The sequence below is a fragment of the Chiloscyllium punctatum genome, chromosome 25 (genome assembly GCF_047496795.1).
Source record: "Chiloscyllium punctatum isolate Juve2018m chromosome 25, sChiPun1.3, whole genome shotgun sequence".
Taxonomy (NCBI): domain Eukaryota; kingdom Metazoa; phylum Chordata; class Chondrichthyes; order Orectolobiformes; family Hemiscylliidae; genus Chiloscyllium; species Chiloscyllium punctatum.
The window spans coordinates 85321370-85334339 of record NC_092763.1 but is presented as its reverse complement, the minus strand read 5'-3'; positions in this window follow the sequence as shown (position 1 = coordinate 85334339).

The following is a 12970-nucleotide window of genomic DNA, read 5'->3' as shown; positions in this document are numbered from 1 at the left end:
TGCCTGAAGGTTGGCAACATCCAGTAGGTAACATCTCCAATTGTTTCTTGATACCATGTGGAGTGAATCAAATTGGCTTTGGACTGTAATACTCTTTAATATCTACAATGCTGGGGCCCACAGGATGGGGCCTGTGTTTTGCACTGGTGTGCTGTGTGCCCAATCATTGTAGATTGGGACATTTGGGGAGGCTTTTTTGGTTTCAGAATTAATTGTCCACCAACATCCATAACGGGATGTGGTAGGACTGGAAAGCTCAGATCTGATTCGCTGATTGTGGGATGACTTAGCTCTATCACTTGCTGCCTATGCTGTTTGGCACGCAACTAGTCCTGTTTATTGACTTCACCAGGTTGATACCTCATCTTCAGGTATGCCTGGTGCTGCTCCTGGCATACCCTTTCACAGTCACCACTGAACCAGGGTTGATCCTGAGGCTTGATGGTAATGGTTGAGTGGGGGATATACCAGGCCATAAGGTTACAGATTGTATTGGAGTACAGTTCTGCTGCTGTTGAAGGCCCACAGTGCCTCATGGATACCCAGTCTAGAGTTGCTAGATTATTGAAAATGTATCTCGTTTAACAAGGTGATAATGCCACACAACACAATAGAGAGTATCCTCAATATAAAAGTTGGACTTCATCGCTACAGGACTGTCAGTATTCACTCCTATGAATCCTTTCAGGATTGGTAAGGATGAGGTCAAGTATGTTTTTACCTCTCGTTGGTTCCTTCACCACCTGCCGCAGACCCAGTCGAGAAGTTACGCCCTTGAGGATGTGACCAGCTTGATCAGTAATGCTGAGCCAGTCCTAGTAGTGGACCCTGAAATCCCCCACCCAGAGTATATTCTGAGCCCTTGCCACTCTCAGTGTTTCCTCTGGGTGTTCAGCATGGAGGAGTACTGATTCGTCAGCCAAAGGAGATGGTACATGGTCATTAGAAGGAGGTTTCCTTGCCCATGTTTAACTGGATGTCATGACATTTCATTGAGTTTGGATCCTGTGTTAGGACCCCCAGGGCAATTCCCTCCTGACTGTAAATGTGTCTTTGCAGTTTATTCCCGCAATTTTGATACACTGCATTTCCTAAGCAATGTTTCTAGATCACTGTCTAGACTGAGTAATAAAGAAAGCTTTGGTTTATGGATTTCCTGGTAACTATACCCATGTGTTCAGTCTAAACTTCGGCCAGAGTCTTGTCTCATAAAGAAGTGGCAATTTGCACTCTGTGGCTACATGGCTGTCACACAGCAACACAGGACAGTGATTATGGAACAGTGAACTGGCCAAAAGCTGAGCGATAACTAGAATTCAGTTCATCGGCTCTTCCTGAAACTGTCACTGGCACTGATTGGAAAGACTTGATCCACAACCACTGCTTGTAAAGGTGGCTCCACCTACAGCCTACACCTGAGGCTGGTGAGGCAGTGAGAGTATGGTCTTTTGAGGTGCAGTATTCAATGCTGTGGTCACAGAGAGAGGGAGGGAATTGCAACCAATGCTGCATCCTTGACACTGCCATTCTCAACTGAAAAATGTGTTGCTGGAAAAGCGCAGCAGGTCAGGCAGCATCCAAGGAGCAGGAGAATCGACGTTTTGGGCATAAGCCCTTCTTCAGGAATTATGCCCGAAACGTCGATTCTCCTGCTCCTTGGATGCTGCCTGACCTGCTGCGCTTTTCCAGCAACACATTTTTCAGCTCTGATCTCCAGCATCTGCAGTCCTCACTTTCTCCCACTGCCATTCTCAATATTGCTTTGTCCCCAGGATACCAATGTAAGGTTTATGATCTCCAATGAATGTAATGTTCTTTAGCCAAAAATATGCTGAGAAACATTTTGATTTACAAAATTATTTCAAGCACTTCCACTGGCAAGAGGCCAGGATTATGCTGACACTTGGTCAGTGTGTGAAACACACATGCAGTGGGCCCCTCGTGATGTGATTGAGCACTGGCCAATTCCAGTTTGAAGTATTTCACTGTCTCCAGTTAACCATTTATGTCCTCATGCTTAAGGACAAGGGAGAGCCAGTGGATGTGATATATTTAGATTTCTGGAAGGCCTTTGACAAGGTGTTGCATAGGAGGCTGCTAGATAATACAAAAGCCCATGGTGTTCGGGGCAAGGTACTGGTATGGATAGAGGATTGGCTGACTGGCAGAAGGCAGACAGTGGGGGATAAAGGTGTCTTTTTCAGGATGGCAGCTGGTGACTACTTAAGTTTCACAGCAGTCCAATTGGGATCCACAACTATCCACATTATACACTGACGATCTGGATGAAGGAACTAAGGGCATTGTTGCTATGTTTGCAGATGACACAAAGATAGGAGGAGGGACAGACAGTGTTGAGGAAGCAGGGAGGCTGCAGAAGGACTTGGACAAGCTGGGAGAGTGGGCAAAGAAATGGCAGATGGAATACACTGTGGGAAAGTGTGAGGTTATTCACTTAGCTCAAGGTTCTATTTTTACTATTTTCTAAGTGGGGGAAAGGCTTTAGAAATCTGAAGGAAAAAGGGACTTGAGATTTAGTTTAGGATTCTCTTAAGGTTAACATGCAGGTTCACTTAGCACATATGAAGGCAAATGCAAGATTAGCATTTATTTCAGGAGGGCTAGAATACAAGAGTAGGGGTGTACTGCTGAGGATGTACATGAAGAATGTTCTCAGGAAGGTTCACTGGAGCCGAAACATTAACTCTGATTTCTCTCCACTGATCCGCCAGACCTGCTGGGTTTTCCTGGCAATTTCTGTTTTTTGAGGCTGTATAAGGCTGTAGTCAGACTGCCTTTTGGAATATTGAGTGGCTTTGGGTCCCTGGGGATGAAAGCTTGTTATATAGGGAGCAGTTGAGGACTCTGGGTCTGTACTCAATGGAGTTTAGAAGGATGAGGGGGAATCTGATTGAAACTTACAGAATACTGAGAGAACTGGATAGCGTGGAAGTGGAGGGGATGTTTCCACATTGGAGAGACTAGAACCCAAGACATAGTTTCAGAGTGAAGGGACAACCCTTTAGAACTGAGATGAGGAGGGATTCTTCAGTCAGAGAGTAGTTAAACATTACTGCCACAGAAGGCTGTACAGACCAAGTCACTGAGTGTATTTCAGACAGAGACAAATTGATTTTTAGGGGGAATCAAGGGTTATGAGGAGAAGGCAGGAGAATAGAGTCAAAAGGTGCGGTGCTAGAAAAGCACAGCCAGTCAGGCAGCATCCGAGAGCAGGAGAATCAATGTTTTGAGCATAAGCTCTTCATCAGGAAGATCTCCATCATCTGCATTCCTCAATTTCTCCTGAGAACCACATCAGTCATGACTGCATGGTGAAGCAGACTTGATTAGCAGTTTGGCTTAATTCTGCTGGTATACCTTGTTTTCTTACAGACTGTGTCACTGTGAGGAGTATAGTGATAATCATACCTCCGACCCAAGACAAACCACTGATCATGCAAAAGGAGTGATGCCACCATGACATCATGCAGTAGGAAACTAGGACCAATGTGTGTCAGGTTTCTGAAGATGCTATCAGACCACGAGGTATAGGAGCAAAGAAGGCCATTCAACATAATCTAGTCTAGGCTATTGCACAAAATACGGAGACATGGGATTGAGGGTGATTTGACAGTTTGGATCAGATATTGGCTAGCTGAAAGAAGACAGGGGGTGATGGCTGATGAGAAATGTTCATCCTGGAATTCAGTTACCCTCACAATTCCTCATGCATCACACGTGACATCACTTCCGCCCCTCACATCATCACTGATGTCACACGCTCAGTGACTTTCGCCACCCCTACTGCCGTGGGCACCACCACTTCTGCCCCCACCAGCGCCACTCACCTGCATTCTGCTGACACGCCCCCCCACAGATCTCACTGTCACCATTCCCGGCCCCCAGAACCCTGAGGGGAACACCACCACTGCTCATGACTCCACCCCCATTCCACCCACCATCACACCCACTCAGTTACAGGCTCCGCCCCCACTCCCAGCTCCACACCCACACCAGATCCCAGCTCCCGGCCCTGCCGAGTTTTCACCATCCCCCCAGACCTTCCCCTCACTGAGGACGAACGATCAGTCCTCAGCAAAGGACTCACCTTCATCCCCCTCCGTCCACGCATCAATGAATTTAATACAGGCCGTGAAGTCGAACAATTCTTCCGTCGCCTCCACCTCCGAGCTTACTTTCACAATCAGGACTCCTGCCCACCTTCCGAGGACCCCTTCGCCCACCTCCAACACACTGCATCCACCTGGACACCCCGCGCTGGCCTATTACCCGCCCTCAACCTCTTCATCTCCAACTGCGGCCAGGACATTAACCGTCTCAACCTGTCTACACCCCTCCAACCTCTCACCCTCAACGCGCAGCCCTCCAATCCCTCTGCTCCAATCCCAACCTCACCATCAAGCCAGCGGATAAAGGGAGAGCAGTGGTAGTCTGGCGCACTGACCTCTACACCGCTGAAGCCAGAGGCCAACTCGAGGACACCTCTTCCTACCGTCCCCTTGACCATGACCCCACCCCCCATCACCAAACCATCATCTCCGAGACCATACAGAACCTCATCACCTCAGGAGATCTCCCACCCACAGCTTCCAACCTCATAGTCCGGGAACCCCGCACTGCCCGGTTCTACCTCCTTCCCAAGATCCACATGCCTGACCACCCTGGCCGACCCATTATCTCAGCATGCTCCTGCCCCACTGAACTCATCTCTACCTACCTCGACACTGTCCTATCCCCCCTAGTCCAGGAACTCCCCACATACGTTCAAGACACCACCCACACCCTCCACCTCCTCCAAGACTTCTTTTTCTCTGGCCCCCAACGCCGCATCTTCACCATGGACATCCAGTCCATCTACACCTCCATCCGCCATGACCAGGGCCTCCAAGCCCTCCATTTTTTCCTCTCCCGACATCCCCAAAAGTACCCTTCCACCGACACTCTCATTCGTCTGGCTGAACTGGTCCTCACCCTTAACAATTTCTCCTTCGAATCCTCCCACTTCCTTCAAAACAAAGGTGTAGCCATGGGCACACGTATGGGCCCCAGCTATGCCTGTCTCTTTGTTGGCTATGTAGAACAGTTGATCTTCCATAGTTACACCGGCACCACTCCCCACCTCTTCCTCCGCTACATTGATGACTGCATTGGCGCCACCTCGTGCTCCCGCGAGGAGGTTGAGCAATTCATCAACTTCACCAACACATTCCACCCTGACCTTAAATTTACCTGGACTATCTCTGACACCTCCCTCCCCTTCCTGGACCTCTCCATCTCCATTAATGATGACCAACTAGACACTGACATTTTTTACAAACCCACCGACTCCCACAGCTACCTGGATTACATCTCTTCCCACCCTATCTCCTCCATATTCCCAATTTCTCCGCCTCCACTGTATCTGCTCCCAGTTCCACCACAGAACACACCAGATGGCCTTCTTGTTTGGAGACCGCAATTTCCCTTCCCACGTGGTTAAAGATGCCCTCCAATGCATCTCGTCCATATCTGCACCTCCGCCCTCAGACGCCACCCCTCCAACCGCAACAAGGACAGAACGCCCCTGGTGCTCACCTTCCACCCTACCAACCTTCGCATTAACCATATCATCTGCCAACATTTCTGCCACCTCCAAACGGACCCCACCACCAAGGATATATTTCCCTCCCCACCCCTTTCCACCTTCCACAAAGACCATTCCCTCCGTGACTACCTGGTCAGGTCCATGCCCCCCTACAACCCACCTTCCCATCCTGGCACCTTCCCCTGCCACCGCAGGAATTGCAAAAGCTGCGCCCACACCTCCTCCCTCACTTCCATCCAAGTCCCTAAAGGAGCCTTCCACATCCATCAAAGTTTTACCTGCACATCTACTAACATCATTTATTGTATCCGTTGCTCCCGATGCGGTCTCCTCTACATTGGGGAGACTGGGCGCCTCCTAGCAGAGCGCTTTAGGGAACATCTCTGGGACACCCGCACCAACCACACCGCCCCGTGGCCCAACATTTCAACTCCCCCTCCCACTCTGCTAAGGACATGGAAATCCTGGGCCTCCTTCACCGCTGCACCCTCACCACTAGACGCCTGGAGGAAGAACGCCTCATCTTCCGCCCTGGAACATTTCAACCACAGGGCATTAATGTGGACTTCAACAGCTTCCTCATTTCCCCTTCCCCCACCTCACCCCAGTTCCAACCTTCCAGCTCAGCACTGTCCCCATGACTTGTCCTACCTGCATATCTTCTTTTCCACCTATCCACTCCACCCCTCCTCCCCTCCGACGTATCACCTTCATCCCCTCCCCCCTCACCCATTGTACTCTATGCTACTTTCTCCCCACCCCACCCTCCCCTCATTTATCTCTCCACCCTTCAGGCTCTCTGCCTATATTCCTGATGCAGGGCTTTTGCCCGAAACGTCGATTTTACTGCTCCTCAGATGCTTCCTGAACTGCTGTGCTTTTCCAGCCACCACTGTAATCTAGACTCTGTTTTGGGTCCACTGCTGTTTGGCATATATATAAATGACCTGGATGAGGGCATAGAAGGATAGGTTCGTAAATTTGTGGACAACACTAAGGTCAGTGGAGTTGTGGATATTGCAGAAGGATGTTGTAGGTTACAGAGGGATATAGTTAAGCTGCAGAACTGGGCTGAGAGGTGGCAAATGGAGTATAATGTGGAAAAGTGTGAGGTGATTCACTTTGGAAGGAATAAAGCAACAGGAATAAAGTGTACTGGGCTAATGGTAGGATTCTTGATCATGTAGATGAGCAAAGAGATCTCATTGTCCATGTGTATAGATCACTGAATTTTGCCAGGGTTGTTAAGAAGGCATATGGTGTGTTAGCGTTTATTGGTAGAGGGATTGAGTTTCAGAGCCATGAGATCATGCTGAAGCTGTACAACACTTTGGTGCAGCCGCACTTGGAGTATTGCATATAATTCTGGCACCACATTATCGGAAGGATGTGGAAGTTTTGGAAAGGGTTCGGAGGAGATTTACTAGGATGTTGCCTGGTATGGAGGGAAGGTCTTATGAGGAAAGGCTGAGGGACTTGAGGCTGTTTTCGTTAGAGAGAAGGTTGAGACGTGACTTAATTGAGACATATAAGATAATCAGAGGGTTAGATAGGGTGGACAGGGAGAGCCTTTTTCCTCGGATGATGATGGCTAACACGAGGGAACATAGCTTTAAATTGAGGGGGTGCTAGATATAGGACAGATGTCTGAGGTAGTTTCTTTACTCAGAGAGTAGTAGGGGCGTGCAGTGCCCTGCCACAACAGTAGTAAACTCACCAACTTTAAGGGCATTTAAATGCTCATGGGATAAACATATGGATGAGATTGGAATAGTGTAGGATAGATGGGCTTCAGATAGGTTTCACAGGTCGGTACAACATCGAGGTGAGAGGTGGAAAGTTTAAGAGGGATACACACAGCAAGTACTTCACACAGAGGGTGGTGGGCGTTTGGAACGCGTTGCCAGCAGAGGTGGTAGAGGTAGGCACGGTAGATACATTTAAGATGTGTCTGGACTGATGCATGAGTAGGTGGGGAGCAGAGGGGTACAGATGCTTAGGAGTTGGGCAACAGGTTTAGACAGTGGATTTGAATCAGCTCAGGCTTGAAGGGCTGAAGGCCCTGGTCCTGGGTTATAAATTTTCTTTGTTCTCTTTGTTCCTTGAGGGCTGAAGGACCTGCACTGTGCTGTAATGTTCTATGTTCTATGTCTGCTCCACCAGTCAGTGAGATCATGGCTAATCTGACAACCCTTAACTCCACTTTCCTGCCTTTTATCTATAACCCCAGATTCCCTTCCTGAGTATAAATCCGTCTCTCAGCCTTCGATATGCTTAATGACCCAGCCCTTTGTGGGAAGGAATCCCACGGATTCAATACCGTCTGAGAAGAGAGGTTCCTCCTTGGTCTCTGCCTTGGACGGAGGTGAGGGGGGAGGTGTGGGGGGAGGTGTGGGGGGAGGTGAGGGGGGAGGTGAGGGGGGAGGTGTGGGGGGAGGTGTGGGGGGAGGTGAGGGGGGAGGTGAGGGGGGAGGTGTGGGGGGAGGTGAGGGGGGAGGTGTGGGGGGAGGTGAGGGGGGAGGTGTGGGGGGAGGTGTGGGGGGAGGTGAGGGGGGAGGTGAGGGGGGAGGTGTGGGTGCAGGTATTGCACCTCTTACAGAAGCAGGCAAAGGTGCCAGGTGTGGAGAGGGGTCGGTGAGGAGTGTGGACCTAATGAGAGAGTCATGGAGGGAATGGTCCCTTTGGAATGCAGGTGGGGAGGGAAATATATTTCTGGTGGTGGGATCTGACTGTAGGTGGTGAAAATTGTGGAGGATGAAACGCTGGATTTCAAGATTGGTGGGAAGAATGTGAGGAGCCGGGAGGGGGGGGGGGAATCTATCCTTATTGGGGGGCTGTGATTGGAGGGCAGAGGTGTGGGAATTTGAGGAGATATGATTGAGGGCACTGTTGATCATAGGGGAGGGGAAATTACAGTCCTTGCTCACACCTCCCCCACCACTTCAGTCCAAGGCCCCAAAGGATCCTTTCAAATCCAGCAGAGATTTACTCGTCCATCTTCGAACCTCATGTACTGTATCTGTTGCTCTCAATGTGAGACACCGAGAGCAAACTGGTGGACCGGTTCAGGGAACCTCTCTGGTCTGTGAGCACCAATCAACTCCATCTTCCTGTGGCCACCCACTTCAACTCCCCCTCCCACTCCCCTGAGGACATCTCCATTCTGGGTCTGATCTATTATCTACTCAGGGCCACCTGCAAACTGGAGGAGAAACACCTCATCTTCCACCTCAGGGGCCTACAACCAACTGGCATCAAAACTGCATTCACCAGTTTCCAAATCGTCTCTCCTCCCCCACCCCATCCCAGATCCAACCCTCGGACTCCGCTCTGCCCTCTAGACCTGTCCGACCTGTCCATCACCCTTCCCACCTGTCTGCTCCACACTCATAGCGACCTATCACAATCACCTCCTACCTTCACCCAAATACCGCCATTCCACCTACATTCCCACAGGAACATCACCTCTCCCACTATTTACCTCTCAGTCCCCCTTCCCCATCCCCATCCCCAGTCCTGATGAAGGGCCCTGTCTGAAATGTCGATACTCCTGCTCCTCGGACACTGCCTGAGCTGTTGTGCTTTTCCTAGCAACATACTTTACCAACTTGCAAATGGCTGTGTGGAATAAAGCCTAGTAATGTTCACTTTAAGTGTATACCTCAGATTATTCCAATGTCCAACCCTGAGAGTTGGATGAAAATATGAGGGAGCCCCTCAGCTGGAACCTGGTGACAGGACAGTTCAGGTGTTAGAGTGGGTGTGAGAAGCAAGGTCAGCTCAGTGAACCGACCCTCTCAATATCAGCAGAGAAGGTAAAAAGAGATTGGAAACAAGAGACTGATCCACCTCGGTACTGCACACAGTCAGAGAGATTCAGCTCGGGACTCTATCCAGACAGGGAGAGTCAGCGCAGTGCAGCACACAGACAGGGAGACTCAGCCCGGTACAGCACACAGACAGGGAGAGTCAACGCGGTACTGCACACAGACAGGGAGAGTCAACGCGGTACTGCACACAGACAGGGAGAGTCAGTGTGGTACAGCACAGAGACAGAGATTCAGCTCGGTACAGGACACAGACAGGGAGACTCAGCTCGATACAGAACACTGGATTAGTGGTGCTGGAAGAGCACAGCAGTTCAGGCAGCATCCAACGAGCAGCGAAATCGACGTTTCGGGCAAAAGCAAAAGCCAAAAGATTCCTGATGAAGGGCTTTTGCCCGAAACGTCGATTTTGCTGCTCGTTGGATGCTGCCTGAACTGCTTTGCTCTTCCAGCACCACTAATCCAGTATTTGGTTTTCAGCATCTGCGGTCATTGTTTTTACCTCGGTACAGAACACTGACAGAGAGTCAGCGCGGTACAGAACACAGAAAGAGAGGGTCAGCGCGGTATTGTACAGAGACAGGGAGACTCAGCTCGGTACAGCATACAGACAGGGTGAGTCAACATAGTACTGCATAAAGACAGAGAGTGTCAGCGTGATACAGCACACAGACAGGGAGAGTCAGTGTGGTACAACATACAGACAGGGTGAGTCAACATAGTACGCACACAGACAGAGAGAGTCAGCGCAGTACTGTTCGCAGACAGGGAGAGACAGCTCATTACCGCACACAGACAGAGTGAGTCAGCGCGGGACAGCACACAGACAGAGAGGGTCCGCATGGTACAGCACACAGAAAGGGAGATTCAGCGCGGTACTGCACACAGAGAGGGTCCGTGCGGTGCTGTACACAGACAGGGAGAGGCAGCTCGGTACTGCACACAGACACAGAGAGTCAGCTCAGTACTGCACAAAGACAGAGAAGGTCAGGTCGATACTGCGCGCGCACACACACACACACACACACACACACACACACACACACAGTCAGATCGGTACTGCACACAGAGATAGAGATCCAGCGCGATACTGCACACAGAGATGGAGAGTCAGCTCGGTACTGTGTACAGAGAGATTCAGCGCGGTACAGCACACAGACAGAGAGAGTCAGTGCGGTGCTGCTGCACACAGACAGAGAGCGTCAGTGCGGTACTGCACACAGACACTGAGATTCAGGTCGGTACAGCAGACAGCGTGAGTCAACTCGGTACTGTACACACACAGGGAGAGTCTGCTCAGTATTGCACACAGACAGAGAGATTCAGCGCGGTACTGCACACAGACACAGAGAGTCAGCTCGGTACTGCACACAGAAAGAGAGTCAGCGCGGTACAGCAAACAAACAGAGAGTGTCAGATTGGTATTGCACACAGACAGAGAGATTCAGCATGGTACTGCACACAGACAGAGAGATTCAGCGCGGTACTGAACACAGACAGGGAGAGTCAGAGCGGTACTACACACAGACCCTGAGATTCAGCGTGCTACTGCACACAGAGAAGGTCCGCGCGGTGCTGTACACAGACAGGGAGAGTCAGCTCAGTACTGCACAAAGACAGAGAAGGTCAGGTCGATACTGCACACACACAGACAGACTCAGCTCGGTACTGCACACAAAGATGGAGAGCCAGCGTGATACTGCACACAGAGATGGAGAGTCAGCTCGGTACAGCACACAGACAGAGAGAGTCAGCGTGGTACGGCACACAGAGAGGGAGATTCAGCGCGGTACTGCACACAGACAGAGAGAGTCAGCGCGGTCCTGTTCGCAGACAGGGAGAGACAGCTCAGTACCGCACACAGACAGAGAGAGTCAGCTCGGTACTGTACACAGACAGAGTGAGTCAGCGTGGTACAGCACACAGACAGGGAGATTCAGCTCGGTACTGCACACAGACAGAGAGATTCAGCTCGGTACTGCACACAGACAGGGAGATTCAGCTCGGTACTGCACACAGACAGGGAGATTCAGCTCGGTACTGTACACAGACAGGGAGATTCAGCTTGGTACTGCACACATACAATGAGAGTCAGCTCGGTACTGCACACAGACAGGGAGAATCAGCGTGGTACAGCCCACAGAAAGGGAAAGTCAGAGCGGTACTGCACACAGACAGCGAGGGTCCGCGCAGTGCTGTACACAGACACAGAGAGTCAGCTCAGTACTGCACAAAGACAGAGAAGGTCAGGTCGATACTGCACACACACACACACACACACACACACACACAGAGTCAGCGTGGTACAGCACACAGACAGAGAGTCAGATCGATATTGCACAAAGACAGAGAGAATTAGCTCGGTACTGCACACAGACAGAGAGAGTCAGCTCGGTACTGTACACAGACAGGGAGAGTCAGCTCGGTATTGTACACAGAGAGAGAGAGTCAGCTTGGTACAGCACACAGAGATGGAGAGCCAGCGCGGTACAGCACACAGATACAGAGAGTCAGCTTGGTACTGTACACAGAAAGAGAGAGTCGACTCGGTACTGCACACAGAGACAGAGAGAGTCGACTCGGTACAGCACACAGAGAGAGAGAGTCAGCTTGGTACTGTACACAGTCAGGGAGAGTCAGTGCGGTACTGCACACAGAGATACAGGGTCAGCTTGGTACAGCACACAGAGATGGAGAGTGAGAGCGGTGCTGTACACAGACAGAGAGAGTCAGCACTGTACTGCACACAGACAGAGAGAGTCAGCACTGTACTGCACACAGACACAGTGAGTCAGCACTGTACTGCACACAGACACAGTGAGTCAGCACTGTACTGCACACAGACACAGTGAGTCAGCACTGTACTGCACACAGACACAGTGAGTCAGCACTGTACTGCACACAGACACAGTGAGTCAGCGCTGTACTGCACACAGACACAGTGAGTCAGCACTGTACTGCACACAGACACAGTGAGTCAGCACTGTACTGCACACAGACACAGTGAGTCAGCGCTGTACTGCACACAGACACAGTGAGTCAGCGCTGTACTGCAACAGACACAGTGAGTCAGCGCGGTACAGCACACAGACAGAGGTTGAAAGCCAGTGTAAACATGAAAAATGCATTTGAGACCATCCCTCTAAAGAAATTTCACAAATTTTCATCAAAAATAGTCATACACTGAGTAAACTGTATCATTGATCAGAGGACTTACAGGGATAGGGAGGGTAGGAACAGCTAGGAAATTCACCCGACGCATGTGTTCAAACTGATTCCAGATCAGTGCTCATGATGATCACCCCACCCGTCCTCTCCCACTGGGAGAGATTCACCTGTGCCAATCTAGAGGGTCACCCATGCCCAGACAGAGACCCTGTTAGAGCTGCAGAGTCAGCATCACAGATTAAACAGCGACCATAGCATCCACCCAGTATCCCAGCTGTGGGAGGCTCCAATCCTTTCTGGGGAATGTGGCAGGATTATTGCAATTTTCCAATTCAACAGATTGTACAGATGCTCAAAACAAATTCTGACA